Source organism: Leuciscus leuciscus, assembly GCF_965113295.1.
Source record: "Leuciscus leuciscus genome assembly, chromosome: 3".
Taxonomy (NCBI): domain Eukaryota; kingdom Metazoa; phylum Chordata; class Actinopteri; order Cypriniformes; family Leuciscidae; genus Leuciscus; species Leuciscus leuciscus.
The window spans coordinates 63,063,471-63,076,562 of record NC_138727.1 but is presented as its reverse complement, the minus strand read 5'-3'; positions in this window follow the sequence as shown (position 1 = coordinate 63,076,562).

Genomic DNA, 13,092 nt, shown 5'->3' with positions numbered 1-13,092 from the left:
AACATTGATTAAAATTAAGATACAATTAATACAAAACGAAATTCGTTTTAAAGAAAGTCTTTCTACAAAAACAAACTTAATAAAGTGGTCTAAATCATGTCTGCCCACTCCATTTATCTCCCGATATATTGCACAAAATTATGATCTTACTCACGCTTTTCACTTTTCATATAATCAACATAGATTAAATTATTTATTTATTTATTTTATTTAAACATAAATATGAAACTAAATAGTTTTCTTTAATTTACTTCTTATTTAATTCAGCCAACTGGTTGATAAAACATTGATTAAAATGAAGATACAATTAATACAAAACGAAATTCACTTTAAATACAGGTTCTCTTACGAGAGGTCTCTCGTACTTGCGTAAGAAATCTTACGCTAGGGGAAAACCTCTTTTCCTCGAGAAATTGAAGCCAAAAATTATCCTTAATTTTGCAATAATGTAAAACGCATTGCAGCAGCATGCAGACATGGGCGAGACAGCTCGCGCGCCCATTGGCTGCTCTGCGGCAACTGCACCAGCCTATCGATAGAGGCTCCTCATGACGTCAGAACCAATGAGGGCGCTTCGCGCCCATTACGTCATGTCCCGCCGAAATCGGGTGGGGCCAGGGCTATAAATACGGCCCAGAGAGGCTGGTTTGGTCAGTTTTTCATCTCTTCAGCGGACTTCGCATCGCTGGATCCCGAGAGGAAGCCGCGCCGTCTGAGCCAAGCACCCAGCGGGATTAGTGCATCTGAAGCAGCTGGTCGACATCTCGCCGCCTTCAGTCGCCGTTTCTGCTGACGCTTTCCGGCGTACTATATCTTTTTATTGCTGTGTGTGTGTTCGCCGCTGCGACACGCACATTCTCTCCTTCTAAAAGAGCACGAAGCGTCTTTTTCAAGATGCCTCGTTCTTCCTGCGGCTCTTGCCGAGCTCCACTCAGCGACGGGGACCACCACGTCATCTGTGTTTCCTGCCTGGGTGAGGATCACGCAGCTATCGCGCTCGCCGAGGGCGGCTGCCCTCACTGCGAATTAATGCCTATGGTGACTCTGCGGACTCGCCGAGCATTCTTCCTCGAAGCTGCGCCCGCGCCTTCGCCCGCCGAGCTGCCGCGCCGTAAAAAGCGCCGCGCTCAGCGGGTCCCTGAACCTCCTCCATCCCGCGAAAGCTCGCCGGTGCGCCCGCTAGCTTCGCCGCCTGCTTCACCCGAGTCTCTCACCGCCGGTCAGCGGCCGCTGTCTGCCGCCGCGTCCGCCATTGAGGACTATGAGGAAGCTGTACGAGTGGAGGACGACAGTTGCTCTATCCTAGCGTCGGGCAGTGAGGACTGGTCGAGCTCCGCGGACCTCGCACCATCTTCTCACCGGCCCTCTGGGAAAAGAGCTAGCATCGAGGCGGAGCTGATGCGTCTGCTCGAGCAGGCCGTCGAAAGCCTCGGCCTTGAGTGGTCGACGCCCCAGCAGCCTGCACTCAACCGCCTGGACGGCTGTTTTCTACAAAGGGAACGTGCTTCACATCCTTCAAGACCAGCTCCCTTCCTTCCTGAGCTTCACGAAGAGGTAGCTAAATCTTGGAGCGCCCCCTTTTCAGCCAGAGTGCGTGCTCCCGTGTCCGCAGCATTCTCCGTAGTCGACGGTGCTAAGGACAAAGGGTACCACTCTCTTCCTCCCGTCGAGGAAGCGGTAGCCGCCCATCTTTGCCCGCCCTCTGCTGGACGGCGTGCTAAGACGGCGCTGCCATCTAAAGCCTGCCGTACCACCTCAGCCCTGCACAGTCGCGCTTACACCGCCGCCGGGCAGGCTGTCTCGGCGCTTCATTCTATGGCCGTGCTCCAGATCTTCCAAGCCAACCTTCTCCGCAAAATGGATGAGGAAGGACCGGAAGCTGTGAATCTCACGGATTTGAGGAGCGCTACGGATCTCGCCCTTCGCGCCACTAAATCCGCTGCGCAGGCCATGGGGCGGAACATGGCGTCTCTCACCGTTGCTGAGAGACACCTCTGGTTAACGCTCTCGGAGATGTCGGATTCAGAGCGCTCTGCGTTTCTCGACGCCCCCGTCTCCCCCGCTTGCCTCTTCGGATCTTCTGTCAAGGATTTCGCAGACAGATTCGCCGAGGTCCAAAAGACATCGCAGGCCATGAAGCATTTCCTGCCCAAGCGCTCAAGCTCCGCAGTAGGTCGCTCAAAACAGCCGTCTGCTCGCAGCTCTCAGCCGCAACCCTCAGCTGCCGCCGCCCCACAGCGCCGACAGACCAAGGATCAGAGACCGCGCTCTCGCTCCGCCGGCCGCCGCCCCCCGCCGCGTGGGCCACGGCCGAGGATTGAGGTAAAGCCTGAGGCCTCTAAGTCTTCCTAGCCAGCCTACGGAAGCGACGGTGTTCAAGTCCCGCTGCGGCCGGACTTCCACCAAAAATTTTCGCTCGCTCAGTTCCAGTAATTGCGACTGTTCCAGCGTATTTCGCAGTAAACAAGTTGGCAGTACCGCCCGCTTGCCTGCACACAAACGCCGTTTTTACGGCGACCCAGATAAATCCCAAAAAGAGTGTATTTTCTGGTATTCCGGCCACGGCCGATGGTGTTATGAGTGTAGTAAACATGCCCACTGCCCAGTGCCCATTCCTACACACAAACACGGCCCGCCACACACGGCCCGCACAAATAAAACCGACTCATGTCGGTTGTGCACCGAAGGTAGTGATTGTGCCCACGCCCCAGTGCCCGCAAACACTACACGCCACATGTCTCACGGTTTCTGTAAAACGAAACCAACGCACATACAGTCTGCACAAACAGACGGTGTTCTCAGCGTTATGCATGGGCCCGTTGTCCCGCGCCCTCATTCGCTCACAGACATATTAAACCCCACGGGGCTCACCACGCTCGCTCTCCCTCAGCACACCGCTGCAGAAGAACTGAGCGCGGGCAGACCGCTCGCTGTGATCAGCGCGCCCCTAGTCTCGCACGCTGCAAATGCGGCGCTCATGTTACAGCACACTGTTGCTCTCCGCTCGCCACTAGATCGCGGCCAGAGCCCAGATATCATTCTACCCCTAGCCACCCACGCGAAAGCGTGGGCAGAGCTCCCCGGGGTATCAGAGTGGGTGCTGAACATTATAAAAAGAGGCTATTCGCTACAGTTCGATCGACGCCCGCAACGCAAAGCGGCGCGAATCGAAACTACGGTGAAAAAGGAAGTAGCACACCTACTTCGAGCCGAAATAGCGAAGCTACTGAGCAAAGGGGCTATAGAACCCTTATCACAAGCTCAGAGCGAAGGGGGCATGTACAGCAGATATTTTCTGGTACCCAAGAAAGACGGGGGTCTCAGACCCATTCTAGATCTAAGACGGCTAAACAAAGCACTTCTGAAACGACGGTTCAGAATGCTCACGACCAAGAAAATCCTCTCGCAAATTTGCCAAGGGGACTGGTTCATGTCGATAGATCTGAAAGACGCCTATTTTCAAATACAAATAGCGTCACGTCACAGGCGATTTTTGAGATTCGCCTTCGAGGGTCAGGCATATCAGTACACAGTCCTGCCATTTGGCCTATCCCTGGCACCTCGCGTATTCACGATGTGCATGGATGCAGCGCTCGCACCCCTCAGGCTGCGAGGCATACGAGTGCTGAATTATCTGGACGATTGGCTGGTTCTAGCTCGATCACGGTCGGAGCTCATAGAACACAGGACCGTATTACTCGATCACCTCGAGAATTTGGGTCTCACAGTCAATTGGGCGAAGAGTTCGCTGTCTCCCAGTCAGAAAATATCCTTTCTGGGCACAGATTTGGACTCGCTGTCTATGACAGCACAGCTGTCGCCGCAGCGCAGACTAAGTATTCAGCGCATGACAGAGATTTTTCGCCACAACGCTTTGGTCCCGCTCAAAAAGTTTCAGAGGATGCTGGGTCTCATGGCTTCAGCATCCTCAGTGCTTCAGCTGGGTCTGCTTCGCATGCACCCGCTGCAGTACTGGTTGAAAGCGCGCGCGCCGCGCAGAGCTTGGACCTCCGGTCTCGCGCTCCTCAAGGTTGATCAGAAATGCGTTGCAGCTCTGAAACCTTGGACAGTGACCGACTGGTACCGGTTAGGTGTAAGCCTGGGGACTTCCTCGAGTGTGAAGGTGGTGTCTACGGACGCCTCAACCTCGGGATGGGGAGCGCTGCTCGAGGGCAGACCGTTATTCGTCCAGTGGTCGGAACGGGAGAAGCTTCTGCATATAAACTGCCTGGAAATGATGGCAGTCGACAACGCGCTGAGGCGCTTTTGTCCCCACATAAAAAGACACCACGTCTTGGTCCGTTCGGACAACATGTCAGTGGTGGCTTATATAAATCACCAAGGGGGTATCAGATCCAGAATCCTTCACAGGCTGACGGAACGCCTCCTGATCTGGGCTCAGCACAATCTGCGCTCGCTCAGGGCAGCGCATGTGCCCGGCCTTCTGAATGTGGGGCCAGACAGACTGTCCAGAAACAATCTTCCAGCAGGAGAATGGTCTTTGCACCCACAGACAATCGAACTGCTGTGGAATACGTTTGGCAGAGCAAAAATAGACCTGTTTGCGTCTCAGGAGAACGCTCATTGTCAAACATTTTTCTCCAAGAGCAGGGACGCGCTGGCTCACGTCTGGCCCCGCTGCTCGCTCTATGCGTTTCCCCCTGTCACGCTCCTACCTCAGGTGTTAGAGCGAATCAGGGAGAGCGGATGCCCAGTGCTGCTCGTCGCCCCATTCTGGACAAACCAAGCCTGGTTTCCAGTCCTGATGCAGCTGACGAGTACCAGCCCGCGGCCGATACCGGTGAGGAGGGATCTCCTCGCGCAGGCGAACGGCTCAATCTTGCATCCTTACCCGGAGCGTTGGTCCCTACACGTGTAGGCCATCAACGGTTACCCGTTAACCTCCCAGCGGGAGTGTTAAACACGATCACGCAGGCTAGAGCTCCATCTACGAGGCGGCTCTATGCCTCAAAATGGTCTGTGTTCACTAGCTGGTGTGCAGCGAGTGGTACTCCGCCCTCACGCTGTGGGGTGACGGAGATCCTCTCTTTCTTACAAGAGCTTCTGGATAAAGGCAGAACCCCATCCACGCTCAAAGTTTATGTGGCGGCCATAGCAGCGTTCGCTGAACCACCGCTCGGCCAGTCACTAGGAAAGAACGATCTGGTCATTCGCTTCCTTAGAGGAGCTAAGAGGCTGAACCCTCCCAGACCTCCCTCAGTTCCCGTTTGGGACCTTTCCACGGTTCTGGAACCCATGAAAGGTGCCCCATTCGAGCCAACACAGTCAATAGACCTGAAACTCTTGTCTTTCAAAACAGTGTTTCTTCTGGCTCTCGCTTCAGTGAAGCGCATAGGGGATCTGCAAGCGCTCTCAGTGAGCGCGACGTGTATGGAGTTTGGGCCTAATGACTCGAGAGTCATACTCAAACCAAAGCACGGATACGTTCCTAAATCCCTCAATACACCGTTTAGGGCACAGGTTATCTCCCTGTCGGCCCTGCCGGTATCTGAAGAGGAAGGGGACGCAGGCTTCCTTTGCCCGGTCAGGGCGTTAAGGGCATATGTGTCTCGCTCATCTGTTTTCAGACAGACGGAGCAGCTCTTTGTTTTGTTCAGCGGACGTTCTAAGGGACTAGCTGCGTCAAAACAGAGTCTATCCAGATGGATAGTGGATGCTATTGCGCTAGCTTACACATCCAGGGGCCTGCAATGCCCGATAGGTGTCAAAGCGCACTCCACAAGAGGCATGGCCTCGTCGTGGGCTTGGTCCAGTGGGATTGCCTTGCAAGATATCTGTATGGCGGCAGGCTGGGCCTCCCCGTCTACTTTTATAAGGTTTTATAACCTCGAGGTTCCCGCTTTACAGGCTAAGTTGCTCTCGGTTTAATTTTCAGTACTGCTCGCCCGATGCTATCGGCTCGGGATGCTGAAACTGCTAGAGCGTCGATCACTGATCGCCTGTATACTTCTGTGGGCAGTGCGTACGTCCCCCTTATTCATCAGTCCAGGCCGAGTTCGCCCTGGCTGTGTGGAACACTTGATATAATATGCTCTTATCAGAGTTTTATACTACAGGAATGATGCTATTTCTAGCCCCTCTTCCCGGATTCTCTGTGAGTCCCTTGTGATTAGGCACTATATGAGCCCCGGGCACCTGCCCTTGGGACTTTAGTGTTATGTCTCAAGCACGCACGGCGTTTTACATTGTGTTCCCCTAGCGTAAGATTTCTTACGCAAGTACGAGAGACCTCTCGTAAGAGAACGTACTCGGTTACTAACGTAACCTCGGTTCTCTCTAGAAGAGGGAACGAGTACTTGCGTATCTTGCCGTGCATGCGTCATGTTCTGATTCGCTTCTGCGATGAAAAACTGACCAAACCAGCCTCTCTGGGCCGTATTTATAGCCCTGGCCCCACCCGATTTCGGCGGGACATGACGTAATGGGCGCGAAGCGCCCTCATTGGTTCTGACGTCATGAGGAGCCTCTATCGATAGGCTGGTGCAGTTGCCGCAGAGCAGCCAATGGGCGCGCGAGCTGTCTCGCCCATGTCTGCATGCTGCTGCAATGCGTTTTACATTATTGCAAAATTAAGGATAATTTTTGGCTTCAATATCTCGAGGAAAAGAGGTTTTCCCCTAGCGTAAGATTTCTTACGCAAGTACTCGTTCCCTCTTCTAGAGAGAACCGAGGTTACGTTAGTAACCGAGTACGTTTTCTACAAAAACAAACTTAATAAAGTGGTCAAAATCATGTCTCCACACTCCATTTGTCTCCCGATATATTGCGCAATTTTTTTATTTAATTTAATTTAAACATAAATATGAAACTAAATCGTTTTCTTCAGTTCTCAACAGTTCTCTTCTCTCAAGCGCGCAGCTGAGGCAGTGTCGCTGTCAAATATATCCATGGGAAAAGTAACGTTGCGCCGAATTGAAAAAGGAACTACGTTTCGTTACCAAATTTTTTGTAGTAACGCGTTACACTACTTTTTACCCAAAAAAGTAGTTACGTTACTGTAACGCGTTACTTTGTAACGCGTTACACACAACACTGGTTAAAACACAACCAACACCATCAGATCACCTTTTCTCTTTGTTCATCTGGCTGTTATAACTCAGGTACAGCAGCCAAACAAAATCTAAAGTTAATGATTTAAGGGTCAAGAGACCAACTAAAACAGACACTGATCATCATAATGGTGACTTAAAATGACGGTTTTCCCCTTCAGTGATTCTGCTTGTTAACATCAGGTGTCTTCAATGTTGGCAATAAAAAATAAAGAGTTCTTAATTCATCTTTGACGTCTGTCTGCTATTCAGATATTTTTGTTTAAATTAATTTTTTTTGTACATTTTACTCATTTTAATTGGTTAACTTTTAAGGAATTAATTTGATTAAATATTACCTAATTCTAATTTGTTAAATTTAATTAATAATATTGCTTGTAATCTGTTGCCACAATTTTATTGAGTAGATATAGCGTATTCATTTTTACAGTGGATAATAGTGTCTGTCTTCCTACTTCTATGAGAGAGGCTTTGATCATTCTTTTACCAAAACCAGGAAAACCGAACACAAAGTGTGGAAATATGCGACCTAGCCTAATAAACACAGATACCAAAAAGGTTAGAGACTGTGCTTCCGGGAATTGTGGGTGATGATCAAAGCGGGTTCATTAAGAACAGACAGGGACTTCATAACGTAAGACGTGTTTTAAATATTTTGCATAGCCAAAAAGAGGAAAAGGATACTGCTCTTCTTTCGCTCGACGCGGAGAAGGCTTTCGATAGAATCGAATGGGCTTATCTCTTTGACATTATCGTAAAATTTGGATTTGGAAGCTCCTTTTTACACTGGATCAAATTATTACATTCCAACCCAGTGGCTGAAGTTTTAACCAATGAGATGATTTCTGAGCCATTTAATATTACAAGAGGTTGCCCTCAAAAGCTCACCATTGTCCCCACTTTTATTCATTTTGGCTATCGAACCGCTAGCAATAGCCGTAAGATCTAGCAATCACATACAAGGGATTACAATGGGTGGCAAGGAACATAAAATAGCTTTATTCGCTGACGATGTAGTGCTATTCCTAAAACAATTAAACGCCTCTCTACCAGCACTTTTAGATCTGATCAATCAATTCGGAAATATATCTGGATATAAAGTGAACACATCAAAGTCATCGTTAATGCTGCTTAATAAAGATAGCTGTCCAAATACATCACATTTATTTACCTTGAAAATATCACCCAGCTTTACATATTTGGGTATCAAAATTGTTCCCCAATTAGAAAATATAATTTCTACAAATTATAATGCTATAATGGAATCAACATCTAAAGATCTAGAGAGATGGTTATCTTTACCAATTTCATTGATAGGAAGGATAAATATATTGAAGATGAATATTTTGCCTAAATTCATGTATTTATTCCAAAATATCCCTTTGGCGCCACCAGCTGGAGTGTTCTCGAAGATGAACTCATTATTCAGGAAATTTATTTGGAACAAGAAATGCCCTCGAGTTTGTCTTTCTCTTCTTTATCTTCCATTTGACACGGGAGGGTTTAAATGTCCCAACCTGTACTGGTACTATTTAGCTGCACAATTAAGAAAAATAATGTTTTATTTTTCCTCTGGAAATAAACCATCCTGGGTGGATATGGAGTCATGTGGTTTTGCGTTGCCATTAAACTTGTATATATACTCAAATAAGCCACGCACCCCATTGTTTGTAATATGATTAGAGTATGGTATGAAGTTAGAGAGTACATGAAAATAGCTGACTCTTTATCCCAGTTTAGCCCCATTTGGGGCAACACATTATTCAAACCAGGCACGCAGGACTCAGGATTCCAGCTGTGGGTTGAAAAAGGATTAAGCAAAATTCGTGATCTTTTTGAGGAGGGAACGTTGATGTCGTTTGAGCAGATATCTACTAAGTATAATATTCCAAGAAAACATTTCTTTAAATACTTACAGATAAGGAGTTTTGTTCTTTCTATGCAGAACCAATCATTCAACTTGCCAGTACTTTCTTCTTTGGAGGAATTAATTACCAAGAAATGCAATAATAAAGGATTAATATCAGTTTTTTACAACTGGCTTGCATCAGGGTCTACTGAATCAACAACCCCGAAACTTGAATTATGGAAGGTGGGATTGAATGAGGATATATCTGAGGATGAATGGAGTCAAGTCTGTAAAAACTCTCAGAAACAGTTAGGTAATGTTAGCTTAAAACTACTTCAATATAACTGGTTGATGCAGACTTACATAACTCCTGTCAAACTAAATAGGTTTAATAAAAATATCCCTGATACATGCTTTAAATGCAGAGAGGCTCAGGGATCATTTGTGCATTGTGTTTGGGAGTGCAACATTATTGGAGACTTTTGGGTGGAAGTGATTAATATTACAAAGATAATTTTATCCTTGAATATTCCTCTAGATGCAAAAATGATTTTACTACATTTATATCCAAAGAACCTTAAACTAAATCTTCAGCAGCATAAATTTATAGATTTTGCTATATTACAAGCTAAAAGAATGATAGCTCTTAGCTGGAAAAGGTCTGATCCACCAGTTATTGGACCTTGCATTAATGCCATGGCACAGTGTATGGCCCTGGAAAAAATAACATTTTATTAAAAACAAAATGGGTGTATATGAATAAATATGGAAGCCGTTTAATTACTACATTAACAACAATAATATTGGACATTTATTACAGGAGGTGTAACTATGTATTAGTGCTTTTTTTGTAGAGTGTTTTGCTGGAAAATGTAACTTTCATGTGTAAAGTACAGTAATGTATATTTGGTTTTTGGGTACCTTGCAATATCTGTTTTGCATTTAGATTGATTCTTGTCTGAGACTTTTGTGTATTTATTATATGGGAGAAGAGAGTGATGTGTTCTCTTGTTGGGGTGGGAAATAACTGTGACGAAATGGAAAAGTGTTTCTCTGTTACCTGTCTTGTATAATCAAAAACAATAAACACATTGTTCAAAAAAAAAAAAAAAAAAGTACTTGAGTGTGTTTTTAGTAGGCCTACAATACAAATATACTTTAATGCATTTTTAATACATTTAACAGTAGCCTACGTCTTTTTCACCATGGGTAGCTTTAGTATAGGTCTATTTTATTGATTAATTTAAACCTTAAACAACAACACTAAATAATAATAATATTAATAATATGAAGAAGAAGAAAGCAGGAGGAGAAAAGTTTTATTCTGTCACGAAACTGCTGCTATTCCTCAGCTGTCGTCGCTTCAGTGATACTCGCGCGCAACAAAGCTCAGCTGATCGACGTCATCGGGAAAGTAACGTCTCCTTCTCATCAAAGCTTCCGCCGTTTGTTCGGCTCTCCGTTACAAGGTTTGTAAACTAAATTTATTATACATTCCTACGTTTTTACAGTGTTTACCACTCGTTTATTGCACAGTATCTGGTATGAAGGTTTTAGCCGCGATGCTAAACGTTGATCTAATGAACAAATAGAAATGATTGACTTATTGTCTTAGATTGATTTAGTCATTCAAATCAACATATTCTGTACAACTGTGTCTTCAAATTGCTGATATAACTAATTTAGCTGATTCCTGCTGTCGTCACTGGCGTTTGTTATGAATAACAAAAGCAGGTTAATATAGTTTAGTCTTGTTTAGTCTAGAAACGGTGATGTCAGACTTACCATCGGACTGAAACACAAATGTTTTAAAGTTAAGTGAAGATGGACATTTTTAATTAGTAAAAAAAGATTTTTTTTTTAAATTGATTTATTTCGTGGAACATATGTGTTTCCGTGCATTTTGTTGAGATGTTTTTTCTTGTGTAGCCTATTGTATATACATGGTTTATTATTCATGTTGCTTATGTATTATACTATGTTTTGTGTATTAATTGATATTAATCTATAGTTAGCTTTTTTTCCCATGTACATGGGAGTGTATGTATAAAACTGTGTGGTTCCTCAGAGAACCGCCACTTTTTAAAGGGTGCCTAGAGGATCTACAGACGGTTCCGCTGGTGTGGCAAAGTGAAGAACCCCAAAAAGGTTCCTCCAGGCACATTTTATTTTTACAGTGCAGTAATAATACTTTAAAATCAATCCTAAATCTAACTGGGAGCCAGTGTAAAGACCTGGACTGGTGTGAGGTGTTCATACGTTCTGGTTCTGCTCAGTGTTCTGAATGAGCTGCAACTGTCTTATGGTCTTTTTGGGAAGGCCAGTGAGGAGTCCATTACAATAATCCACCCTGCTGGTGATGAAAGCATGCACAAGTTTCTCTAAGTCTTGTCTGGAAACAAAGCATCTAATTCTTGCAATATTTTCCAGATGATAGTATGCTGATTTAGTTATTGCTTTGACATGACTACTGAAACTAAGGTCTGACTCTAGTGTCACACCAAGATTCTTGACTTGATGTTTAGTTGTTTGACCCCTAGAGTGAAGGTATGTGTTCACCTTGAGAACTTCATCTTTCTTTCCAAACGCAATGACTTCAGTTTTGTCTTTGTTTAACTGAAGAAAGTTTTGGCACATCCAACTGTTGACTTCGTCAATGCATCGGCACAGGGAGTCAATGGGGCTGTAATCGTTAGGCGATAGGGCTAAGTAGAGCTGTGTGTCGTCGGCATAGCTGTGGTAGATCTGTGTGTCGTCTGCATAGCTGTGGTAGATCTGTGTGTCGTCTGCATAGCTGTGGTAGATCTGTGTGTCGTCTGCATTGCTGTGGTAGATCTGTGTGTCGTCTGCATAGCTGTGGTAGATCTGTGTGTCGTCTGCATAGCTGTGGTAGATCTGTGTGTCGTCTGCATTGCTGTGGTAGATCTGTGTGTCGTCTGCATAGCTGTGGTAGATCTGTGTGTCGTCTGCATAGCTGTGGTAAGAGATTTGGTTCTTTCTCATTATTTGGCTCATTGGGAGCATGTATAGGTTGAACAGGAGTCTAAGTCTAGGACTATTTAAAACCATGACAGATAAGTCAGATTTCTGTTAATCTGAAGACAAGGCTTTATCTCTCTCCAGAAAACCGCCCCAAAATGTCTTTTCATCAGTAAATCTGGATAAAGGACTCATTGAGCTCCTCCTGAAACTGTACATTGAGCTCTTTCTGCCAGTAGGAGGCAGTGTCACATTGAGCTTGTGGATTGAGAGAGTAGAGATGGATTGAACCAAACTCTGTAAATGAAGTTGTGTTGGACAGAAAAGAACAATGATTGTATCTTAAACTTGAGATTGAACTTTACCTATTAAAAAGCCTCAAAATAGTATCTATGAGTTCCTTGATTTTATAACATTGATAAACATAGTTTAAGTGTTGAAAATGGCTCAAGGATGATTGTAAGGCAATTGCACCATTTTTTTCCATTGTTGGATTGTGGTTTTAAATATTATTTTATCAAGAAAGAGCCATGGTTTTCCTTTCACACAATGTTATTAATTTTCAATTTCATGTATTTTCCCAGAGCATTTAAAGGGATAGTTCACTTTGAAATTAAATTTTGGTATGTTTTAGCTTACCTCAAGGGCATCCAAGATGTAGGTGTCTTTGTTTCCGCAGTAGTTTCAATTTTGATATTTTTAAGTCAAACCGTTCTTGTCTGTCAGTCATATAATGCAGGTCTATGGTCACCACCTCAAAGAGCATGCACAGAGAAGTCTAAATTAAACAATTCCCCATCGTAAGTACACATTGATGGCCTAAGACACGAAACAAGCGGTTTGTGTGAGAAAACGAACAGTATTTATATCGTTTTTACCTCTTATACACAGCCAGGCGCTTGCGCAGACTAAGTCAGAACGCGCGCACACGTCACACACCAGGAAGCGCGCGTGCCCTCAGTGTAGAAAATAAATGAATAAAATTTGCTTAAGCAGAATGTCATCAAATTGCCTTTATTTTCACATCCATGTTTCCATCATTGAATTCTAGCAGAAACTTTCACCCAGGGAGACTCAAGCAGATTCCTGACACGAGAGAGTTTATGGAGGTTAAATGAGTCAAACATCATAGTAATTTATATTTACATGTGTTTTATATTTATATTTACATGGTTTGTTTATTTGTTTAACAGG